Here is a 25857-nt window from a genome sequence, read left to right as displayed (position 1 = left end):
TTACCTTTAAAGGAGTAGTGCCTACCTTTCTCACTGTGTCATATATGTAAGTGCACCTGATCACTAATATTTTTAAATACTTATTTCATAATTATTATGTTTGGTAATTAATTTTTTTTTGTGGTTGGCACCCTATTTTTTGTTTTATTTACATAAAAGATCATAAAGGGGGGTGAGGGGTAAGGCCAGCACACAAAGTCATTTCTGGCACTCCCAGAAGAGTAGCAGGCTATGCTGTGCACGAGGGAAGGACTGTTGCGGTAAGGAATTTACTCTTTCTGGAGCAGCCTAGCAGGAGCTTTTAGGGCCGGTTAGCACCAGAACACGATGCAGGAAAGTCAAGTTCTCTGTGCATTTCCTACACTGCATTTGAGCGCATTGCTCTTGCAATCTGTGTGCAGGAGCCAATGTTATGTTGATGGCACCCCAAACGCAGATCGTTTGCAGGCAGTAAATTGCATGGTATCACAGTTTCATGCTATTTGGTGCAGTGCATTTTAAAAAGTAGTGCCATTGCTACTTTTTGCGTGGTTCGTTGCGTTTTGCAGTCCATTCAAATGAATGGGGTCAAAACTCGCCACACAGCAGTGCTTTGCAGTTCCAATTCAACCTGAGAAATAGTGCCCTGAATCTATGCCTTATATTACTGTGGGCTTACATCTGTGCATTTATGCTTTATAAACACAGTGCATGTTTCCAATTACATATTAGAGTTGTTGATCCCTTTAATCAACCAGAGGTGTGTTTGATGTAAAAAATAATACAAATACAGTTATTTCATTGTTTGAGCACTTTTACCTTGATACTTTCCCCGACGGATTTTTTGCTTAGCCATCTGGCACTCTTTTGTAGTTTAAATCAAAACAAGCAGACTGAAAATGTTTAAACGCTTTATTATCTCTCCTCTATTACAAGAGTGTCTTTTAAGTAGCGTCTCTATGTGTTATCCAGTCACAGCGAGGCCTGTCAAAGTGCAAACAATTCTTTCAACCTTGAAAATGGAAATGAAAAATGGAAACAAACACACATGAGAGTATGAGTAATAGCTAAATTGAATGTTTAAAAGTTCCTGCTAGACATGCAGAGGATTGTGACTGCAGTAATCTGTATCTTGAGCACATCATGCAAATATATACACAGACAGGGAGAAAATTTGTACCAGCTCAGTAGTTTGTGCTAGAAAAAAATTAAATTACATAAAAGCCCTTCAATGTCCCCTTCTGTGTTTTTCTTATTTTCTTATATATCATTTTTGCTTCTAGTATTAAAGTGCATGTTATCATTTGTGTAAAAACTATTTAAAAAAAATAATTGCATTTTGCCAGTTAAATTGGCAAAATGTAGATAAATGAGAGGACATCTTCAAGACCCTCCGCTAATTATATTTTGTCCATTGGAAAACAAATGTGGTCTCTGGTTTAGAGTAGAGTACATTCTCAAAACGGTCCTTGAAAAAAGTCCTATTACATTGGCAACATCTGTATTCAAATTTATTTTTTATTTTTATGAAATTATTTGAATTGCTACTAAATGGGTGGAGGATACATACACAGAATTGTTGAAATTATTCTAAATACTATGAATATTGATAAAAAAAAAAAAAAAAGTATCTTCTAAAAGATAGTCTGTGGATTTTGCCACACAGAGGTGCCTTTTGTGCCTCCAACTAGCAAAGTAACTCAGGCAATATGTTAGGTGGGCTGTGTGTCTTGGTTGGAGAGCATGCAGAATGGTATCATGGTCTCTGGCGCAGTTACTGCCACACCCACAGGAAAAAAAAAACCTGTAAGGCTGGCCATACACTATACAATTTTCTTGTTCAACTTTCCTTTAGATTTACCAAAACCATGTAATATAGGGTCAAACCTAAACACTTTCAATTTGTATGCTATCAGGCAGGCCCTTGCACTACATAGTTAAAGGTAAATCTAAAGGAAATTGAATAAGAAAATTGTATAGTGTATGGCCAGCCTAAGATATACTAGCACATTATGAAATACTTACCTCAGAACTAAGCTCTCCAGTGGTGGCCGCACACTGCTGAGATGGCTGACATCTTCTCTGGTGTTGCTCCCGGGTTTGAGGGCTCCAGCGCTGTGAGTGGCTAGAGCCGCGATGACGTCACTCCTGCACATGCATGCGGGAATCGCCATTTACTGCATGGGCTCTGAAGGTCCAGCACGGTAAGCCAGACCTTCAGAGCGCATGCGCCGATGAAGTCATCGGCTGCATGCACTCTAAATATCTCCTAAACTGTGCAGGTTTGGGAGATATTTACAGAGCCTACATATAAGCCCTATTGTAGGCTTACCTGTAGGTACAAGTAAGAAATAAGACTTTACTTCCACTTTAAAGGAGAATTATACAAAAGAGAAGAAGATTAGGTAAGCCCACAAGTGTTTTTTTTTTTTTTTTTTTTTACCACTACTATTCCTTTATACTGGATTTTGAAACTTACAAATGCAGCAATTTATAAATTGGATGAATTGTTTAGCACTGGGAAACACTTTTTGAAAGATAAAAAAGTGTATTTTATGTACAGTTATATAGATCAAAGCAAAAATGAGGAGGAAAGAGGGACAGAGGGACATTGTTCCAAATCAGGGACAGTCCCTCGAAATCAGGGACATTTGGGAGATATTAATACACTGGTGCTATTGTGTTTTAATAATTCTCTACCACCAACACAAGGAACTCACCAGAAACACATGACTACCCGCTACAGGTAAGTCATTTTGCTCTTGTTTTTACAGGGATCTATTGGCACCATCTACTTCTATGATAAACTACTCTGCTTCTTCTTTATATTCCTTTCACAGAAAAAAAATCATGCCATATAGAAGAGGGAATAAGGGAAAATCACCATAGCATGAAAAAACGCTAATTTTAAAATCATTTAAATTACTCACAATTAGGGGTGGCCTTGCGGTTCGCCTGGTGGTTGGTTCGCGGCGAACTTTGCTTGTTTGCAGTCCGCCGATTTGCGAACATATGGCGTTGTTCGCGGTGGCCATATTAGTTTACATTGGGGAGAACTTTGACCCATGACACAGCCATCAGGTGCAACAGGACAGCCAATTGAGATAGGGGTGTAATACACTTATAACATACTTTCTAATATACTGTACAAAGCATATTATAGTGGATTTGTATTGTGCACTGTGCAGCATTGTGACTGGTGTGGTGAGTGTTTCTGCAGCAATACTACAACTACAAACAGTGACAAAAGCACTTTTAAAAAAGTATAAAAACTGGTGTGATAGACCAGTGGCCCCCCTAAACGACAGATTGAAGCGGGGTGTTATCTGAGTATACTTTTATAAGTGTATTTGTGTCCTGCAAAAATATTGCCTCTTTTGCTGCATTAACTCTGCTACATACAGTGCCAAACTTACTGGCCAATTTTTTGTACAACTGGTGTGATAGACCAGTGGCCCCCCAATACCACAGATTGAAGTGGGGTGTTATCTGAGTATACTTTTATAAGTGTATTTGTGTCCTGCAAAAATATTGCCTCTTTTGCTGCGTTAACTCTGCTACACACAGTGCCAAACTTACTGCCCAATTTTATGTACAACTAGTGTGATAGACCAGTGGCCCCCCAATACTACAGATTGAAGTGGGGTGTTATCTGAGTATACTTTTATAAGTGTATTTGTGTCCTGCAAAAAGTTTGCCTCTTTTACTGTGTTAAATCTGCTACACACAGTGCCAAACTTACTGGCCAATTTTTTGTACAACTGGTGTGATAGACCAGTGGCCCCCCAATACCACAGATTGAAGCGGCATGTTATATACCTTGTTCCACATATACTGCGCTTCTCTAGAGACTTTTGTCACAGGGTAATTTAAAAAATGACAGGCAGAGGAAGAGGCAGGCCCTTACGCAGGGGTGGTAGGGGTAGGGTAGGAGCAGTAGGCCGGAGCCAAAGTGTGAAGTTTCAGAAGGTGCGTTCGATTACGTCAAAGGACACACCAGACTTGGTTGAGTGGCTCACTCAGCCTTCCTCTTCTGCACCCTCCTCATCCTCTCTATCTGCACCCTCTTCACTCTCTGCTCTGTGCACCCCCAAATACACCACCACCAACACCACAACCACCACCATAGACCCTCCGCTTGAGTCACTGGAATTATTTTACGATCCATCACAAGACATTTCTGATGTGCAGCCATTCTTAACATCAGAAAGACGAGGTAGCAACAGCCGCCACTCAGCAATCTGACGACAGTACCCAGATCAGCCCAAGGAGGTTGGTCCCCGCTGTTGCTGCCTACTCTGAGATCTCTAATGTTAGTGGTGGGGAAGGGGACGTTGATGATGACGTGTCTATGGACGTCACGTGGGTGCCCACAAGAGAGGAAGAGGAGGGGTGTTCAGAGGGAGAGACGGACCAGCAGATAGGGAGGAGAAGCAGACGGAAGTTACATTGCACAGGAGGGACAGAGCAGACTGCTAATGTTTCAGGAGCGAGCCATCAACCGTGTACGGTCACATCTGGCACTCCCAGGATGCCGTCACATGGCTCCGCAGTGTAGGCTTTTTTTAATGTGTCCGCTGCTGACAATAGTGTTGCCATCTCCAGCCTTTGCAGTCAACGCATAAGTCGAGGTATGCCCAACACTCACCTAGGGACGACCGCCTTAAGAAGGCACCTGGACTCCCATCACCGGGCCCAGTGGGAGCAATGCCATCAGAACCCAGAAAGCCACACTCCAGGCTCTCACCGTCCAGACTCTTCTCCTTCTCCTTCTCCTCTCTCCTCACAATTGTCCTCCACTCCACCTTCCATCATGCCGTCCTGGAAAAAGGCAGGCTTCCGTGGCCCAAATGTTGGAGCGTAAAAAAAATTATGACGCCGGATAACCCTCTTGCCCAACGGTTGACTGCTGACTTGTCGGAACTGATAGGCCGCCAACTACTGCCATATCAACCGGTGGACTTGGAGGCCTTTCAAAAAAATTGTGGCCATTGGAACACCACAATGAAAGGTCCCAGGCAGGAAATATTTCTCGCAGAAGGGCATTCCAGAGCTGTATGGCCATGTTCAGCGGCAAGTGAATGTATCTCTGGCACAGTGTAGGTGCCTAGATACATCTGACCATAGACACATGGTCTAGCAAACACGGCAGAGAAGGTATATAACTTTTACTGCCCACTGGGAGAACCTTCTGACGCCCGTCAAGCATGTAACCCGTGGCACCCGTGTAGATTTGGTTTTAACACCATAGATTGCATGCAGGCCTGCCTCTTCTTCTCCTCCTACTCCATCCTCCCTCTCCTCCTCGGCTGACTCCTCCTTTTACGCTGCTACCGTCTCTTCTGCTGCGCCGCCCAAGATCCCCAGAACCTATTCCACATTCCAGGTGAGACTTTGCCATGCTGTGCTGCGTCTGTTGTGCCTGGAAGCCAAGAGCCACACTGGTCCTGCACTCCTTTCAGCTTTTGCGTTCACATGCAGATCAGTGGCTGACACCGCTCAATTTGACAGTTGGTAAAGTGGTGAGCGACAATGGTGCCAATCTGCTGAGCGCACTGAAACAGGGCAAAATAACACACGTGCCATGCATGGCACACGTCCTGAACTTGATCGTGCAGCGATTCCTTGCCAAATACCCTGGGATCCAGGACATCTTGCGGCAGGCCAGGTTTGTATATGCTTGATAGGCTGCTCCAGCAGAAACGTGCAGTTAACGACTACCTGTACGAACTCTGCGGCAGGACAGGTTCTGGGGAGCTTGGGTTTTTTCACCTCGTCCGTGGCTGCTCATGCGCGACGCATGCAGACTTCTGCAGCCATTTGATGAGATCACCAAACTGGTCAGTCGCGGCCAGGGCGCCATCAGTGACATTGTACCTTACACCTGGAGCGTGCATTGCGCCATGTCATTGATCAAGCCGTCGAGGAGCAGGAGCAGGAAGATGAGGAAGTCGCAATGTTGGATGAATTCCCAGGGGGTGCTACTCCATCTGAGACAAGCCAACAACAGGAGTCTGAAGAGGAGTCAGAGGAGGATGGTTCCGGGGATGAGGAGGAGCAAGAAGAGAATGCTTTAAACCTTTCTGGGATCCCTGGTGTTGTACGTGGATGGGGGAGGAGAACGAGGACGACATTATCCTGGATGATGAGCTGGAGCCAGGCCACTACACCACTTCCAGTTTAGTGCGAATGGGGGCCTTCATGCTCCAGTGTTTTAAGGGGGACCCCCCTATAAAAAGCATAAAGGGCAAGGACCAGTACTGGGTGGCAACATACTTAGACCCCCACTACAAACAAAAAATGGCGGAAATGTTACCACCATCACAGAGGGTGGTCAGAATGCAGCACTTCCAGGCCTTGCTTCGAGAAATGCTGCATTCTGCTTTTGCGTGCGCTGGCAGAGGAATTTCAACTCACAGAGAAACAGTTGCGAGTAGCAATCCAACAGTGCCTGTAAGAAGAGAGCGGTTTGAAGATGTGTTGGTCACTTCAGATATGAAATCATTCTTTCAGCCGACCCATCGACAGCTGTACTCTGGATCCAGCATCAGGGAACGCCTAGACCGACAAGTGTCTGACTACATCAGGTTAACGGCTGATGTGGACGCTCTGAGGAGTGATGAACCCCTGGACTACTGGGTGGGCAGGCTTGACCTCTGGCCAGAGCTTACATAATTTGCAATGGAACTGTTGGCTTGCCCCCCCTCCAGTTCCCTGTCTGAAAGGACGTTCAGCGCAGCAGGGGGGATCGTGACCGATAAGCGCACTCGCCTAGCTCATGACAGTGTTGACTACCTCACATTTATAAAAATGAATGAGGCATGGATCTCGGTGGAATTCAACACATGTGACCAGTAGACCATGTTTGATTACAATTCCTCATGACAGGCCACAAATATCTGCCAGACCGCCATCCACCCACAACAATTCATGGTCCTTGTCTTTGGTAAATACAGTGGCATAAAAGGCATTTCATGTCCATTGAATGCCTAATTTTTGGGGCCTTTCATGGCCGACAATTATTTTTTCTGTCAATGCCTAATGTACCTCCAGCCACAGAATACAACGTTCTTAGCTGTCAGGTAAACACATGTGGGCTAATTTTTTGGGCCTGTACTGGCTGACACTTACTTCTGTATCCTGTGAATGCCTAATGTACCTTCAGCCACAGAATATAACATTCTTAACTGTCAGGTAAACCCATGTGGGCTAATTGTTGGGGCCTGTACTGGCTGACACTTACTTCTGTATCCTGTGAATGCCTAATGTACCTTCAGCCACAGAATACAACATTCTTAGCTGTCAGGTAAACCCATGTGGGCTAATTTTTGGGGCCTGTACTGGCCGACACTTACTTCTGTATCCTGTGAATGCCTAATGTACCTTCAGCCACAGAATACAACATTCTTAGCTGTCAGGTAAAAGCATGTGGGCTAAATTTTGGGGCCTGTAATGGCCGACACTTACTTCTGTATCCTGTGAATGCCTAATGTACCTTCAGCCACAGAATACAACATTCTTAGCTGTCAGGTAAACGCATGTGGGCTAATTTTTGGGGCCTGTACTGGCTGACACTTACTTCTTTATCCTGTGAATGCCTCATTTTTCAGACTGGAATTGAAAATCAATGGGTCTGTAAACGTTCCACCAAATTGTGGAAGGGATGCGGACCCATTTTACAGACGTGTGAATGGCCCCTATATGCATTTGACATGTATTTACCGGCTGCTGTCAGTTCTGGCTGATTTAGGAAAAAATAATCCATTTATTTGCTGTAAAAAAAAAAAAAATTTAGGGCAACTTTTCCAATAGCAATACTTCTGTTATGACAGTGTCCATGTGGTGGGACTATTTGTGCACAGGTAGTAAGTATTTTGTGGCTGCAAATATGACCTAAAGGTTTTTAAAGTTCACCTCCCATTAAAGTCAATGGGGCCTGCCCCAAACTTGCAGTTTGCGAACATTTGAGAAAGTTTGCGGCTAACGTTCGCGAACCGCCCCAGTTCATCCATCACTACTCACAATGTACAGTGCTTCTCCTAGCACTAAGGTATAGGCACATGGGTGTTTAGCAGTATTCGGGTACCCGATCTATGGATAGTATACCACGCCATCCCTTCCTACTCCCCAAATGTAAACAGTGTCATTTCCTGGCCCACTTCGATGCAGCGTTTCGTCTTCCTAACGTTTTGAAGAGGTGAGTCAGGAAGTGCTCATAAAATTTTCCGTTTGCGAATGGCGAACTCGAATTTCCGCAAATGTTCGCGAATGGGAAAACCGGGCGAACCGCCATAGACTTCAATAGGCAGGCGAATTTTAAAACCCACAGGGACTCTTTCTGGCCACAATAGTGAGGGAAAAGTTGTTTCAAGGGGACTAACACCTGGACTGTGGCATGCCGGAGGGGGATTCATGGCAAAACTCCCATGGAAAATTACGTAGTTGATGCAGAGTCAGGTTTTAATCCATAAAGGGCATAAATCACCTAACAATCCTAAATTGTTTGGAATAACGTGCTTTAAAATATTCAGTGTGTGTATACGATCAGGTATGATGTTGTATCGATCAGGTAGTGTAAGGGTTACGCCCGCTTCACAGTGACAGACCAAACTCTGACAGACCAAACTCCCCGTTTAATGCAACGCAAACAACCGCAAAGAGTCCATTTGCACAACTGCAAACTCCCAATTTGCACAAGGTTGGATACCAAGCTAGCCATGCCCCGTTCCTTGTCCTCACTGACGTCATTGAAGGTCTCTTCCTCCACCTAGCCACGTACAACACCAAGGGTTCCTGAAAGGTGACAACAAGCCCCCTGGGACGCCTGCTGTGGTTGGTCTTCCACCTCTTCAAAGCCACCTTCCTCCTCTGACTCCTCTTCTTCTGACTCCTCAGGTCCTGCAATCGACGACGACATTGCTGCTTCTGGTGGTGATGGTGACCACAACTCTTCCTCTTCATGCTCATCTACAGCCTGATCCAGCAATCTTCGCAGGGCACGCTCCAGAAAAAACGCATATGGGATGAGGTTGATGATGTTGCCTTGGGTTTGACTGACCAGGTTTGTCACCTCCACAAAAGGACGCATGAGCCTACAGCTATTGTGCATGAGCGTTCAGTAACGCGGCCAAAAAACACCCAACCCTGCAGAGGCTGTCCTCTTTTTTTTTTAATTAAAAAAATCTGTTCTTACCAGTTTAATCTCTGTTGCGCGTGCGCTGTGCAATGCACTGTGCCATCCTATATGAGTGGTGTGTTAAGTAGTACTATTCTTATCAGTTTAATCCCTGTTACGTCCCCTATCAGGGTCCGGTGTATGGAATAGATTTTAGGAACTGGGAGATGGTAAAAGATGGTTTGTCGGTTCTCTTACTTCCAATTTGGGGCAGTGCGCGTGCGCCGTGCAATGTACTGTGCCACCCTATATGAGTGGTGTGTTAAGTAGTACTATTCTTATCAATTTAATCCCTGTTACGTCCCCTATCAGGGGCAGGTGAATGGAATAGATTTTAGCAACCGGGAGATGGAAAAAGATGGTTGGTCGGTCCTCTTACTTCCGATTTGAGGCACTTCGCGTGTGCCGTGCAATGTACTGTGCCACCCTATATGAGTGGTGTGTTAAGTAGTACTATTCTTATCAGTTTAATCCCTGTTATGTCCCCTATAAGGGGCCAGTGTATGGAATAGATTTTAGGAACCGAGAGATGGAAAAGGATGGTTGGTCAGTCCTCTTACTTCCAATTTGGGGCACTGCACGTCCCCCGTGCAATGTACTGTGCCACCCTATATGAGTGGTGTGTTAAGTAGTACTATTCTTATCAGTTTAATCTATGTTACGTCCCCTATCAGGGGCCGGTGTATGGAATAGATTTTAGGAACCGGGAGATGGAAAAAGATGGTTGGTCGGTCCTCTTACTTCCAATTTGGGGCAGTGTGCGTGCGCCGTGCAATGTACTGTGCCACCCTATATGAGTGGTGTGTTAAGTAGTACTATTCTTATCAGTTCAATCCCTGTTACGTCCCCTATCAGGGGCTGGTGTATGGAATAGATTTTAGGAACCGGGAGATGGAAAAAGATGGTTGGTCGGTCCTCTTACTTCCAAGTTGGGGCACTGCGCGTGCAACGTGCAAGGTACTGTGCCACCCTATGTGAGTGGTGTGCACACAGTACAGTCTGTGGGCCTGTGGCCTCTCACACACGGGCAGGCAACTGCAATATATATATATATATATATATATATATATATATATATATATAAAAGCAGACTGATGTACCAGCCCTAAAAAAGGCTTTTTGGGGTGCTGTCAGGGCGCTGTCCTTACAGCAGATGAGTCTTTGAGGACTGGAGTTGACACAGAACACTGGCCTAGCTATTAATTCAGCAGCAGCAGCACTCTCCCTGCTCTAACTAACACTTCAGGTTCAGAATATTAGTGATACTATGCGTGCAAGGTACTGTGCCACCCTATATGAGTGGTGTGCACAAAGTACAGCCTGTGGGCCTGTGGCCTTTCACAAACGGGCAGGCAACTGCAATATATATATATATATATATATATATATATATATATATATATAAGCAGACTGATGTACCAGCCCTAAAAAGGGCTTTGTGGGGTGCTGTCAGGACACTGTCCTTACAGCAGATGGGTCTTTGAGGACTGGAGTGGACACAGAACACTGGCCTAGCTAATAATTCAGCAGCAGCAGCACTCTCCCTGCTCTAACTAACACTGCAGCTTCAGAATGAATCTAAGATGGATGCTGTCCTTGCTTTTTTATAGGAGGTGGGAGGGTCTGGGAGGGAGGGTATGCTGATTGGCTGGAATGTGTCTGCTGACTGTGAGGTACAGGGTCAAAGTTTGCTCAATGATGACGTATAGGGGGCATACCAAACATCGCATATGTTCGCCCACCGCAGCGAGCGCGAACAAGCGATGTTCGCCGGGAACTGTTCGCCGGCGAATAGTTCGGGACATCTCTAGTGCTCATCCCTACTCCTTTATATAACTCATTTGTTAACTCTTTGTTAACTCATCATAGAAACAATTATAAAAGACATTGCTACTGTATAATAGCACCTTTAAAATAATTCCTGCTTTCCATAAAGCATTACTTAAATACACAGAGGGTAAAAGAAATATACAAAATAAAAGTAAAAAATTGTATCTATATCTAATCGCATTGCCCAGGGATTGCACATTTATGGGCTAATAATGTGCACAAAATTCACATGCAACCTCCAGTGATGCACTTTATTTATTTCATTCATTAACTCTTTATAGATTCCTCCAAAAAATGAATTGCTTCAGTGTGATATAAATAATTGATATTGAAATTTAAATACCTACACTCTCTACTATGATAAAACATTGCCTGTGTACGCAAAAATACATACACACAAAACTTTAAATTTAAAAAAAAAAATGCACCTAACTCCAATCAAATCATCCAGGGATAGCACATGTATGGGCTCCTAGAGTATATGAAATTCACATACAACCCTTTGTTGATACATAGGTTGCCCTATGACTACTCATACCAAACATAACCACTGTATAATTTATAAATGCATACCAATATACAATACCACCATAAAATGCCTCAAAAAAAGGAAAAAATCTAAAATTTGTGATAAAACTATTTAAATCAATGTCTATGTTCAATTGCAATGGTGCAAGGGTATCCAGGCATAAAAATCCTTTTTGTTTCATTTTGCGATATTTGTTTCTTTTTATCCTGTACCTAAACGAATTTGACGTCCTTTTTTCCCACAAACAGAGCTTTCTTTTGGTGGTATTTGATCACCTGTGCGATTTTTACTTTTTGCGCTATAAACAAAAAAAGAGCGTAAATTTTGCAAAAATAGCAATATTTTTCACATTTTTTTATATGAAATTCCCCCCAAAAAAATGTAAAAATCTAAATTGTTTAACATTTTCGGCCAATTTGTTTTATCCTACCTATGTTTGGTAAAAAAATTGCAAAAAGCGTATTTTTATTGGTTTGCGCAAAAGTTATCGCATTTACTAACAAAGGGAAAGATTTTTGTCATTTTTGTTGTTTTTTTTTTTAACGCGTAATGGCGGCGATCTGCGATTTTTTTGCGGTACTGCGACATTGCGGCAGACAGATCAGACCCTTGACTGATATTTTTGACACTTTTGGGGTTACCAGTGACATTTCTACAGTAATCAGTGCTATATATATGCACTGTTACTGTAAAAATACACTGGTAGTGAAGAGGTTAACTTTATTTGGGAGGGAGGGGCTGTGTGTGTCCCTAGGGGCGTGCTTTCTACTGTGATTGGCTGTGGCTTGAGCTGTAAGGACACTGATCAACGGATCTACATAGTAGATCCGTGTGATCAGTGTCTTTACACCGAGGAGAATGACAGGTGGCTTGTTTACACAAGCCGCCTGACTTTCTCCCTCTCCCCCGCCGATCGCCGAGTGACCGGCGGACATCGGGTCCGCCAGTCACACGCGCGGGGGGGTCCGTGACCGCGCGGGAACGCGCCTCCGCGGGCGTGCGTTTGCTCGCTCCCCAGAACCTCCCAGGCTAGTGACGTTAATTAACGTCACTCTGTCTGGCAGGGGCTGACCGCCGCAGTAAATCTACTTGCGGCGGTTGGCAAGCGGTTAAAACACTATGTTTTTCATATCCATGTTATTCATATCATTTACCCAAGGTTCTGGTAGTGAGTCCTACATATTGATAACTGCAACCAGTATAAATAAGTCACATACCGACTTATGCATGTAATTATTATTTTATTTCTTATACTTTCCCTGTTTGGTTTGAACAAAACTGAGTTCTTTTCTTCTCTTTTTGTAGGCTTGTTCTACAATTACTGCATCTGAAAAAGCCTTTCATATCCAAAAACGTAACTCTTAGTCAGAGAATATATTACGTTTTTAACTATTTCTAAATTGTTTTGCCAGTCTGTAGATTAAGTTTGTTTTTTTTTTTTTTTTTTTTTCCTTGCAGAACTCCACCCAATTTTTATATCTTTCAGCAGGATTGGCCAACATTTTTTATTTTTTTTATGACTCTTTCTACTCCCTTATAATCTTTATTGTAGTCTGTTACAAAGGCAATCCCCATATTCTTTTTGCTCTGTTTAGTTTCCTCACTATTGCCCAATAGTTCTTCTCTATTTATTCCTGCTACTTTTTCCCTGATATCTAAGTATATGTCTATTATAACCTTTTTTGTGATAGTTACTATTTTGATCACAATTCTACCTCATCCTGATCATTTGACCTTTCGGAATGTTATTCACCCGATTAGGGTGATGACAACTATGTGTGGGTAGAAAACTATTGTTCTGAGTGAACACTGTCAGATCCAGGAAATGTATTTCTTATGGCTCCAATTATCAGAGAAGGTGATGCCATATATATTATTATTAATATGATTCATTAATGCCTCTAGTGAGCTCACCCTTCCTATCCATAATATTATAATATCGTCTATGAATAATTTGTAAAACGCTAGGTCTTCCCTTTTTTTCTATAAATGTATTTTGCTTCCCATTGTAACATAAACAGGTTTGCTACGCCAGGGGGCATATTTAGCCCCATTGCAATGCCTTTTGTCTGCAAATTATTTTTCATGGCTAACTGCAGACATCTTTTAATCTCTAAAATAGGAAAAATAAATGAAACTGCGCTATGAAACTTTTAAATCTCTCTTATACAAATAATCAATGTGTGCCATTATCTATGCTGATTAATTTCACTGCTGCTACCATAAAATATATATAAATACATGGTTATGATGTTATATTATATATAAATACATATATATATATATAAATACAAACAAATAAAGTTACAGTGTTTCACTTAACAGGTAGCGCTGTGACAATACAAATAAAAATTGAGTTGTATATCAAAATGAGTTCATATAATGCATAACACGTGTGCTGCTGCTCTATAACATATAATCTCCAGTGTTTTCAAACACCTCCTCGTGCGCATTCAGTGATTCCTCTCTCTTTAGATGAAAAACTCACCAGCTCAAAATGCCTTCCATTCTCATATTTGGCAAAACAGCTTTTAGGTTGAAATCATCAACTCAAGGGTAGATGTCAGACAATCCCTCCACATAGTATAATATGCCAGATATCATGTGGAAAAAAAGGAAAACTTCCAATGGCATAGTAACCAAACCACCAAAATGTTATTTAAAAATATATATATACAAGAGCTGCTCGCATTTACAGTGTGACTGGGAGTACCTTGCAACTGGGAGCCCCTTGTGACTGGGGGTACCTTGAGACTGGGAGTACCTTGTGACTGGAGGACCCTGTGACTGGGATTACTTTGCGACTGGGAGTACTTGTGACTGGGGATTACCTTGTGATTGGGAGGACCATGTGACTGGGAGGACCTAGTAGAATGGGTGTTTAGTATCAGGGGAACTTGGAGTAGTGTAGGTAATGAATAGTAGGTCTTTATCCTTACAATCCCCATAGAATAGAGGGTAATAATGTCCGACAGGATTGGGGATGCCACTCAGTGCTCTTCTTGCTCCATGTATGCGTTCCTTGATGAACCAACCAAGGGCGAATACTGCTGTGCAAGATGTGAGCGACTTGTTTCTCTGGAAGCACAAATCCTAAATCTAGAAAACAAGGTGGCAACACTGCGCAGCATCAACAACCTGGAAATAAGCTTGGACATTACCCAGCAGGTGCTGGCGGGGGCCAGCGTAGAAGAGGGTGGAGATGAGGAGACGCAAGCGACAGAGGTAGGCAGTTGGGTGACAGTTAGAAGGAGTGGAAGAGGGAAGAGTGCTAGGGAGGCCAGTCCTGAGTTAGTACACCCCAACAAATATTACAAGTTGCATGATGATAGGGATATCAGCTCAGGGGTGGCAGTGCTGGAGCAGGCGCCCTCCCCTAGCTGCCAGGGGAGCGGCGGCTCCAGGAAGGAGGGGGGCAGAGACTCAGGAAAGGTTAGAAAGGTAGTGGTAGTAGGGGACTCAATTATCAAAAGGACAGAGAGGGTTATCTGTCAAAATGATCATGGTCACCGAACAGTATGTTGTTTACCAGTTACTCGAGTTCGTCACATCGTGGATCAGGTGGACAGATTATTGGGCGGGGATGGGGAGGACCCAGCGGTCATGGTGTATGTAGGCACCAATGACAAAGTGAGAGGAAGGTGGAGGATCCTTAAAAATGATTTCAGGGACTTAGGGAATAGATTGAGGAAAGGGACCTCCAAGGTGGTTTTCTCTGAAATACTGCCTTTACCTCGTGCCACACGAGAGAGGCAAAAGGAGCTTAGATAACTGAACAAGTGGCTGAGGAACTGGTGTAGAAAGGAGGGGTTTGGGTACCTAGAGAACTGGACTGACTTCTCAATCAGTTACCGGCTCTTTAGTAAGGATGGGCTGCACCTTAATGGGGATGGTACAGCTCTATTGGGAAGAAAGATGGCCACAAATTTGGAGGGGCTTTAAAACTAGGTGTTGGGGGAGTGCTCAACGGTAGTAGGGAGCAAAGGACAGAAGGTATTATGGGGGTCAGCAGCGACAATATAACCATAAGGACAACTACTGGGGGGAATGTGCGGACAAACCGCAATCCAAGCAGAAATAAACTTAAGGATAAATCACTTTCCACTCCTACAACACTGAGATGGGTACACGGAAATGCCAGGAGCCTAGCTAACAAAATAGGAGAATTGGAACTGTAATTAAATTACAACCAATATCTCTGTTCTTTTGTTTTATCTTTTCTATTCAATAACTCTCCTCTACTTTTCAAAAATCTGGTTTCTATCATTTTTCAAAAATCGCTCCTACTTAAAAGACAGTGGAGAATTAATAAAATTATTGGATGCAAAACCCGCCGGTCAAGATTGGCTCCTGGCAACAGTTGATATCAATGCTCTATATACGAGCATTGACCAGAAAGATGCAATTAGAGCTGTGGAGTAGGCCTTACGGAATAAAACCAATCTACAAAGAAGGCAAATTGAGTTCATTTAGGAACTGTTGGACTTTGCTATGAAAAATTAGCTATTTCTGGTATGGGAAATGTTATTATCAAAAGTGTAAGGGAGTAGCCATGGGGGCTACTCCCTTGACCCTATGCCCCCAGTGTCGCACATTTGGTGATGACCAAGTGGGAAGAGGAAGAGATTTATGGTAAATGGCCAGAGATGGCGCTATACAAGCGTAACATTGATGATATTGTGATACTATGGGAAGGCACCCAAAATAATCTGGAAAATTTCTTTCATGAACTTAATGATAACACTGGAGAATGGAATGAAAATAGTATTAACTTTCTTAATCTGGTTCTTTCCAAGATGGAAGGGAGAATAGGCACAAAAATGTTTTTTAAGGACACAGACCGTAAAAGCTACATTCCAACCAATAGCTGTCATCATAGGAGGTGGATTTATACTACACCAAGCAGCCAATTCATGAGAATTAGGCGTAACTGCATATTGGAGAATGATTACCATATCCAAACTGATCCGTTGATTGATAGATTTCTTGATAAAGATTATGAATATGAGTTTTTAAAAAATGAAAGAAGCCAGATCCTTTTGAAAAGTAGAGGAGAGTTATTGACTAGAAAAGAGGATAAGCGAGGATAAGAAGAACAGAGATATTGGTTGTAATTTCATTACAGACTTTAATCGACAGTCGAAAAGAGTAGAGGGAGTGATTAAAAAGTACTTGCCCATCCTTTTACAAGATGAGACCTTGAGGACCATTATTCCTAGTCAACCTAGGTTTGTCTATAGGAAGAAAAGAACAATACGCAGTAGGATAGTTTATACTGTGTTGGATCCCCCTCAAACAATTCAAATGTTTCCAGATCTCAAAGGTTTTGTTAGATGCAACCAAAGCAAAGCCTGCTTGACTACCAGTAAGGATAAAAGGAAAATTAAAGAATTTGAAGCGAATAACACTGAGAAAAAATATGAAATAAACTCCTTGATCACTTGTGATTCCACACATGTGGCATATGTTTTGGAATGTCCTTGTCACCTACAGTATGTAGGGAGGACGATAAGGAAACTGAAGGTCCGTGTAGGTGAACATTGTAACAATATAAAGAAGGGCCTTGACAAACATAGCATTTCCAGACATTTTAAATTAAAATACAATAAAGATCCAAGTTTACTTTCTTTTTATGGCATTGATATGGTAAAAGAAAACTGGAGAGGAATAGATAAAATGAAAGCAGTATCACAGAAAGAAAACCCAATGGGTGTATAAAATGGGTACTTTACATCCAGACAGTTTGAACAATGACATAGATTTAAATTGTTTCCTTACTCATTTTTAATATATAGATTGAGACCTTAAACAGATCATATAATATGATACACACTATAGATTCAATACATAGAAATGAAATGAAATGGTGGTATTTGATCACCTGTGCGATTTAAATTTTTTGCGATATTAATAAAAAAAGAGCACAAATTTTGAGAAAGAATTACATTTTCTACCTTGTCTTTTAAAAAATATTCAATATATTCAATTTTTGTCATATATTTAGGCCGAAATGTATTTAGCTACATGTCTTTGATAAAAAAAAATCTCAATAAGCCTATTTTTATTGGTTTGCACAAAAGTTATAGCGTCTACAAACTATGGTGTATATACTGGAATTTACGCTGCTTTTACTTTCTGACTGCCTATCTCATTTCTTGAAGTGCTGAAATGGAAGGGCAGTACAATCCCCCCCCCCCCCCCAAATTACCGATTTTTGGAAAGTAGACATCCTAAGGAATGTCCTGAAAGGCATGTTGAGCTCATTGAATATTTAATTTTTTTTGTCACAGGTGTTTGAAAAATGCCAAAAAATTTTTTTTTTTCTTTTTACAAAAAGTTGTCATTGAAATGATATATTGCTTACGCATGCCATGGGTAATTACACCCCAAAATATATTCTGCTGATTCTCCTGAGTACAGGGATACCACATGTGTGAGATTTTTTGGGACTCCGAAAATCAATCACCACCTTCAGGTTTTCTAATGGCGTAAATTGCTTATTTCACTTTCTCACTACCTATCACGGTTTCGAAAGCCCTGAAATGTCAAAATAGCACAAACCCCCTCAAATTACCCCATTTTGCAAAGTAGACACTCAAAGCTATTTGCTGAGAGCCATGGTGAGTCCATGGAATATTTAATATTTTGCCACAAGTTTTGGGAAAATTACACTTTTTTTTTTAAACACAAAGCTGTCACTAAAAGATAAATTAAATTGCTCACACATGCCATAGGTATATGTAGAATGACACCCAAAAGTACATTCTGCTGCTTCTTCTGAGTACAGGGATACCACATGTGTGAGACTTTTATGGAGAACTGGGTACGGGACCCCAAAAACCAATCACCGCCTTCCTCACCCCCTTTCACAGTTTCGGAGGCCCTGAAATTTCAAGATAGCACAACCCCCCCCCCCCCCTTTTCCAAGCTGTTTGCTGAGAGGCATGGTGTGTCCATGGAATATTTTATATTTTGCCAAAAGTTTTGGGAAAATTATTTATTTATTTTTTAACACAAAGCTGTCACTAAAAGATAAATTGCTCACACATGCCATGGGTATATGTGGAATCACAAAATACATTCTGGTGCTTCTCCTGAGTTGCGGGGTCCCATACACAGCTAGGCTCCCAAAAAGTGTCACACATGTGGTATCCCTGTACTCAGGAGAAGCAGCAGGATGTATTTTGGGGTGTCATTTCACATATACCCATGGCATGAGTGAGCAATATATCATTTAGTGACAAATTCCCGAAACTTAGAGCAAAATATAAAATACTCCATGGACTCAATATGCCTCTCAGCAAATAGCTTTGGGTATCTACTTTCCAAAAAGGGGTCATTTGGGGGTGTTTGAACTGTCCTGGCATTTTATGCTCAATCTTAGCCACACATCACCCACTCTTCTAACCACTTCTAAACCAAGCCTTTTCTGTGACTTTTTGTTTACATGAATAATATATTTTTTTTACTAGAAAATTACTTTTTTTTTTTTTTTTTTTTGTAAATAATTGTTATTGAAGTTTTAATGCTTTAACAAGGTAAGTGAGCAAAATTGTAAGAAATAAAGGCAAAACATTTCTCAACATGGACAAAGTGCAGTATCAATAACAATACAGAAGGCATAAGGCTTAACATAGCCTAAGGTCAAGGAGACAGGAAGTTAAAGGCATAAGGGTAAGGATGAGGACGAGGGTGTGGCACATACAGCAATGTTGGGGCATGGAGCCGTTCATGCTGCAAAGAAACAGGTATGCAATACAGTAAACAGGTATGCAATACATACTAGAAAATTACTTTGAACCCCCTAAACATTATATATTTTTTTTAAAGCAGAGACCCTACAGAACAAAATGGTGGATGTTGCAATTTTTTTTTTTGTGACACGGTATTTGCGCACAGATTTTCCAAACGCAATTTTTCAAAAAAAAAAAAATAAAAATATTTAAATTTAATGCACAAATACACTATATATTTCCTAATTGTTTAGTAAAATTTAAAAGATGATCTTATGCCGAGTACATAGATACCAAACAGAGGAAGTTTACTGCAAGAATTACTGCCCTTGACCTGGCGTTCGCGGTGATACCTCACATGCATGCTGCAATTGCAGTTTGAAGTTTTTTTGCTTTTTTATGTTATTTTGACACTTTCCCTTTCATTTTCTTTTTTTTAAATCATTTTTATTGTTATCACAGTGAATTTAAATATCCCCTATGATAGCAATCTGTAGTGACAGGTACTCTTTTTTAAAAAAAATTGGGATCTATTAGACTCTAGATCTCTCCTCTGACCTTAAAGCATCCGACCACACCAAGATTGGTGTGATAAGATGCTTTCCCAATTTCCCAATGGCGCTCTTTATTTCTGGCGAAATCGAAGTCATGAAATGCTCGTAGCTTCCGGTATCTTAGGCCATAGAGATGATTGGAGCCATTCTCATCTCCAATCAGCTCTATGGTCAGATAATGGGGCCACCAGCTGCACTCTCGGGTTAACCGGTGGGACAGGAGAGCCCGAGAAAAAACACGGACGGCGGCGGGAGTCCCCTCCCACTGCTTGTAAAAGCAGTCTAGCAGGTTATTATCTGCTAGGATTGCTTTCACATGTAAGCTGACCGTTGGCTGTAAAAAATGATACCAAGATGATGCCTAAATCTGCAGGTATCATCCTGGTATAACCAGTCAAAGTCCAGCAACATACCAGTGCTGGTCCTTGTTTGGCATATATTGTAGGTTTTTTTTTTTTTTTTTCATGCAGCCTGTGGGCTGAACGAAAAAAGAGAACCTAACAGATGAAGAAATCTCCGCCAGAAAATGTGGAGTATACCCATCATTAGACCGCCCAAAACATCCAACCCACTTCTCTAATGATGGGTATACATGATGAAAGCCATTTTTTCCCTTTTCTTTTTTTAACTGGGATGTTGAAATCACCTCCTTCAGCACTGCCTATATGGATTCCCATATAGGCTGAGCGCAAACGCCGTTTGTGTCAGAATATATATAAATCAGTGTGGCAGCTGATGGGTGTACCTGCAAGGCAAACTGGTTAATAGAACAGTAAACATAAAACATTACATTGGTATCTGAAAGGTAAAAAATGGTTACCAATGAAAAACAGTAACAATAAAGCACAGTAAGAATAGAAGTAGAAGTAGAAGAGCAGAGCAGAGTAAGAACAGAAAATTAACTCAAACGGCAACTATTTTTGGCTTTTTTATTTTATATTTTTTTGTAACTCTTTTTTGTAATTTTTTTTTTTACACTATTTTTTTCTTCAAATTTAACATTCCAGGTTAGGGTCTCTCAAAATTACGATAGCCATCGAGACCCTGTGTAAGTGTGCCCTAGACTGTGCCGTGCTGTACCCTATACTAATAATCCACTAGTGTGTGGTAGTGACGGAAACAGTCACCGTTGCAAAGGTCGGTCAGGACAGTCGGGATAATAATTACGGGTGTCACGCCTAAATCCGTGCTTGCTACAGACACGGCATCTTTTTTGGGGGTATCTTTGGGTAGGGGTACTCAGGAGGAATTCCGGAAAATGCCTCTCAAGCAGCTGGCTCACTGCATCTGGTAGGGGAAGTTGGGCAAGAGAACCTCCTGCATACAGAAGGGCTCTGATTATCTCTTACTGGAAATTTAGGAAGGATAATGTTTCTGCAGACGCTTTGTATAACACATAAGCGTTGTAAATAGCCAATTGGAATAAGTATACAGACACTTTTTTGTATCAGAGTCTGGCCTTACGGGCAATTAAGTACGGTCCCATCATCTGGTCGTTTACGTCCACCCCTCCCATTTTACGGTTGTAGTTGTGGACACAGAGGGGTTTTCAACAATAGCAGTGACTGTAGTAATTTGGACTGACATGTCTGGGTGAATGGAGGACAGAGAAAAAACTTTCCTTTTGTCCCTCCACTTCACTGCGAGTAATTAATCACACCTCCAGCAGGCTCTCTCTCCCTAACTAAGTGGGGCATTTACAAGCTCACGCGGTACATACAATTATATCGCATGGTGCCACATGCGCCAATTTATAATTGAAAGAGGTGTCTAAAAAGTGGCACGCTTGAATAAAAATTGTCCACGTACAAGTGATACCCCTGTCCAAATAAGGGTGACACCAAGTCCCAAACTATCTTGCTGCTGCTCCCTATTTAGTCTGGGCAGTTGGGGGGCTCCACAGTGCTATCTTTACCCTCGTAAATACAAAAAACAACTGTATAGCCTATGGCCCTGTCACAGAGCTTATACAGCTTGACCCCGTATCTGGCACGCTTGCTGGGGATAAACTGCTTGAAAGCAAGACGGCAAGAAAACTTAATCAGGGACGCCTCAATGCAGACATCTTGTTGGGGGATAAACAAGGCTGTAAATCGCTGATTGAAGTGGTTTACGAGGGGCCAAATTTTGTGGAGCCAGTCATATCCAGGGTCTCCTGAGGACGACAGAGTTCATTGTCATTGAATTGCATGAACCAAAATATTTGCTCGTATCGAGTCCTGGCCATAGCAGCAGAGTAAACGGGCATATGGTGAATTTGGTTAGTGGACCAATATAACCGCAATTTTTTTAGTAATGCCCATGTTGAAGGATAGGCCCAGAAAGGTCTTAAATTTGGAAACCGTTATAGGTTTCCAGCCAAATTGTCTGGCAAGGTGGGAATTTGGATTGGCAGCGATAAATTGGTTAGCATACAAATTACTTTGATCCACAATAGATCTGTAAAGATCTTCCGTAAAAAACAGCTCCAAAAAATTAAGGGGATTAAAATCAGCTGTTTCCACATGAATTCCAAGTTGGCCAGTGAATGGGGGAAGTACGGGCACTACAGAATCTGTGGGCTGCCAATTGGGATTTGCAAGCGCATCAGGAAGGACACTATGGGCTCTACGGGCCGGTCTTCGAATTCTCGGTGGCTGCGGGACACTACTTGTGCTAGCCACCGCACCAGTTTGAACTGCACTTATGGGACTCGCCATGTCACCAAGTGATACTGCAGTGCTGGTATGTGTAGGACCAGAGTGTACTAGGCCGCTGGTGCTTGCCAGTTCACCAGAATGTTGAGTGGCACTATTACTGGCACTCTGCCGCATACAAGAAAAATTCAGTTGTTGCATCTCAGCAACAGAAGAATGGAGTCGGGTACGCCTGACCTTAGCAGGGACCTCTACTCTGTTGTCAGAGCTATCTGTCAGGGAGCCACTGCTCTCTACAGGTTCATATACTCTCCATGATTCTGCCAGTGAGGCTTCCCCATCGCTCTCATCTGACATGGACAGTATCCTGTAGGCCTCTTCACAAGTGTACCTGTAGTACACTAGTACCTGTAGTTTGGACAGTTTGGGTAATAAATTTACAGGTACCTAGTGTGACTCACAGGTAAAAAAGCACCTGGTTGTCGAGGACTGTTTGGTCACTACAAAATAAACTGCTAGTGCTAGCAGAGATCAGGCCTGACTCTGCTAACGCTGCAGTTTTGTGTGTTGTGTTTTTTGGAAGTGACAGTAATCTATTGATTACTGCACTTGCCTGGGTGGGGTGGGCTGGGCGGAGGGGCTAAACGCAGGTGCTGGCAGGAATCAGTGCTGATCATGCAAACACCATGTTTTGGGAACACTAAACTATGGGGACGCTAGTATAGTTCTGATAAGATCAGATATTGATCTGTTCAAACACTATACTAGTAATGGAGGTGTATAGTGTGTGTGTGTGTGTGTATGTGTATGTGTATGTGTGTTAGTGTTACTGGAAATCTGTGATTGACCTTAACTGACGCTAAATAACTGTTAACTGATCAGTGGGAAAATGTGGTGGGACCCTGACGCTAACTAGCCTAACTAGCGTCACCCGTGATACTAATACAGTGATCGGTAATCACTGTATATAGTGAACACTGTGACAGGGAAGGGGTTAACTGGGGGAGATCAAGGGGTTAAACCTTTATAGGGGATGTAAGGCGGGTGCCCTAAACCTATCTGGGCCTAGCGCTAGCGCTAGCGCAAATTGGGGTCATAAAGTTTCACTAATACAGTGATCAGTAATTAGCTAATAATACTGTATATTAGTGCACAGTGTGATAGGAAGTGAAGGGGTTAACTGGGGGAGATCAAGGGGTTAAAACTTTATTAGGGGATAGATGGGGGGTGCCCTAAACCTATTTGGGTCTAGCGCAAGCGCAATTTAGGGTCACAAATAACACTAAATACAGTGATCAGTAACAAATTGTATACCAGTGTATAATGTACACTGAGAGGGGTTTGGGGGGGGGGGGGTGATCAGGGGTGATCAAGGGGTTAAAAGTGTGCCTATGTGTGGGAGTGTCAGTGTAATGATGGTGAACTCACCTTTAGATGCTTCTTCTTCTTCTCCTGGAACCGAAAGGGCTCCAAGAGGGAAGATTACATCACTTCCCATGCCTGTGTTTACATTACACAGGCAGGGGACATGATGCCATTGGCCAGAACCAATCACCAGATCCAGACCAAAAATCATCCTGGTCTGATTCGGTTCTGACCCGAATCAGACCAGGATCAGGATCGCAGGGCACATGGGAGCGGGCCCTGGAGCCGTGAATGGGAGTCACGTAGGTCTATGCATATATAATATATTTTGAATAACATAACAGGTTATATCATGATTAATATGGGACTATTAGTCACAGTGGTTTTTTTTTTTTTTTTTTTTCAGATAATAGATAGATTTTTTTATTTCCCTTTGACCTATATATTAGTGAGAATTTCTATACGGAATTGTTTAAATATTTATCCATTACCTATGGGACACAGGCTTGTTAGGGCAATGCACAATAAGGCACTTTAAATACATAATCATTGTTTTTAAACACACATAATTTTTACATCATTATTTTATATTTTTTTGTATTGGGTCACAGTTTATCAATGATACTTTTTCTTTAAATCATGGAATTCAGACTTTGAATAATAATGTGTATGCATGAAGTTTTTTATATACAGTAAAACCTTGGTTTGAGAGTAACTTGGTTTAAGAGCGCTTTGCAAGACAAGCAAAATTTTCAAATAAATTTTGACTTGATATACAAGCAATGTCTTGATATACAAGTAGCCTCAAGTCACAGCTGAGTATAAAAGAGAAGAGAGGCGCCTCGAAGTGTAGCAATATGGTTAAATTTAATGAAGGTACAACATTTAGCAACTCACATGGTTGATGATTGGAACAGGCACATCTAAGGATGCAGGCATCCAAGCTAAAGCTGTCCACATAGGACCATCCTCCGCACTGTCATCTACGTCATCCTTTCCATGCTGCCCCTCGCTTTCAGATCGCTTTACTGCAGGGTGGTCTTCCCGGTCAGGATCACAGACTAGCAGTCGGCTGTGCAGAAGATGGTCTATGTGGACAGCTTTACCCTGGATGCCTGCATACTTAGATGTGCCTGTTTTATTCATCAACCATGTGAGTTGCTAAATGTTATACCTTCATTAAATGGAACCATATTGCTACCCTGTAGCTCCTGCTGGATTTTGCTTCCAATCCCCTTGTGGAAGCAGCTATTTGTGGATGGACATTTTATGGTTACACAACCTATCGCAATGCTATAATCTTTTTATATGGACTATAAATTGAAGGATTTATGAATAAATGGTTGTGGAACGAATCATCTGAGTTTCCATTATTTCTTATGGGGAAATTCGCTTTGATATAAGAGTGCTTTGGATTACAAGCATGCTTCCGGAACGAATTATGCTAGCAATCCAAGGTTTTACTGTATATCAATTGACAAAATATATTGTTAAAGGATAATTGCAATGATTATTCTTGCATAGGCACATGTTATATTAGTACATGACCAATTGTGAGCTGGCCAGAGGATCGCTGACAATGTCACGATACTATCTAATATGTTGTATAGTTATGTCTTAGAAAGATATGTTAATAATTGCTGTATATATATATATATATATATATATATATATATATATATATATATATATATATATATATATATATATGTATGATGTATAGGATTGGTATAGAATGAGTATGTCTAACATTCAAAGTTTATAATCGATGTAGCTTTGCTCATTGATGATTGAAAGTAGGTTATACAAGATGGGGGTACTGAGGCTTTCCCCTATTTAAGATGGCGTGGTGTCCTTCGGCATCCTACTGCTCCGTGAGGACGTCAGGTACCAAAACTAGTAGGGCAGGGCTAGGACGCAGAGGAAATACCGCACGTACTACACTCCATGCCTGCGGCACGGAGACACAGCCGGAGCGTCGGATGTCGGATGTCAGAGATCCCTAGTGTCAGGCAGACACTGTAATATGTGAGTGTGCATTACTTTTTCTAATAAA

This window comes from Pelophylax lessonae (assembly GCF_965119305.1).
Source record: "Pelophylax lessonae genome assembly, chromosome: 13".
NCBI classification, from domain to species: Eukaryota; Metazoa; Chordata; class Amphibia; order Anura; family Ranidae; genus Pelophylax; species Pelophylax lessonae.
Note: the sequence above shows the minus strand (reverse complement) of the source record.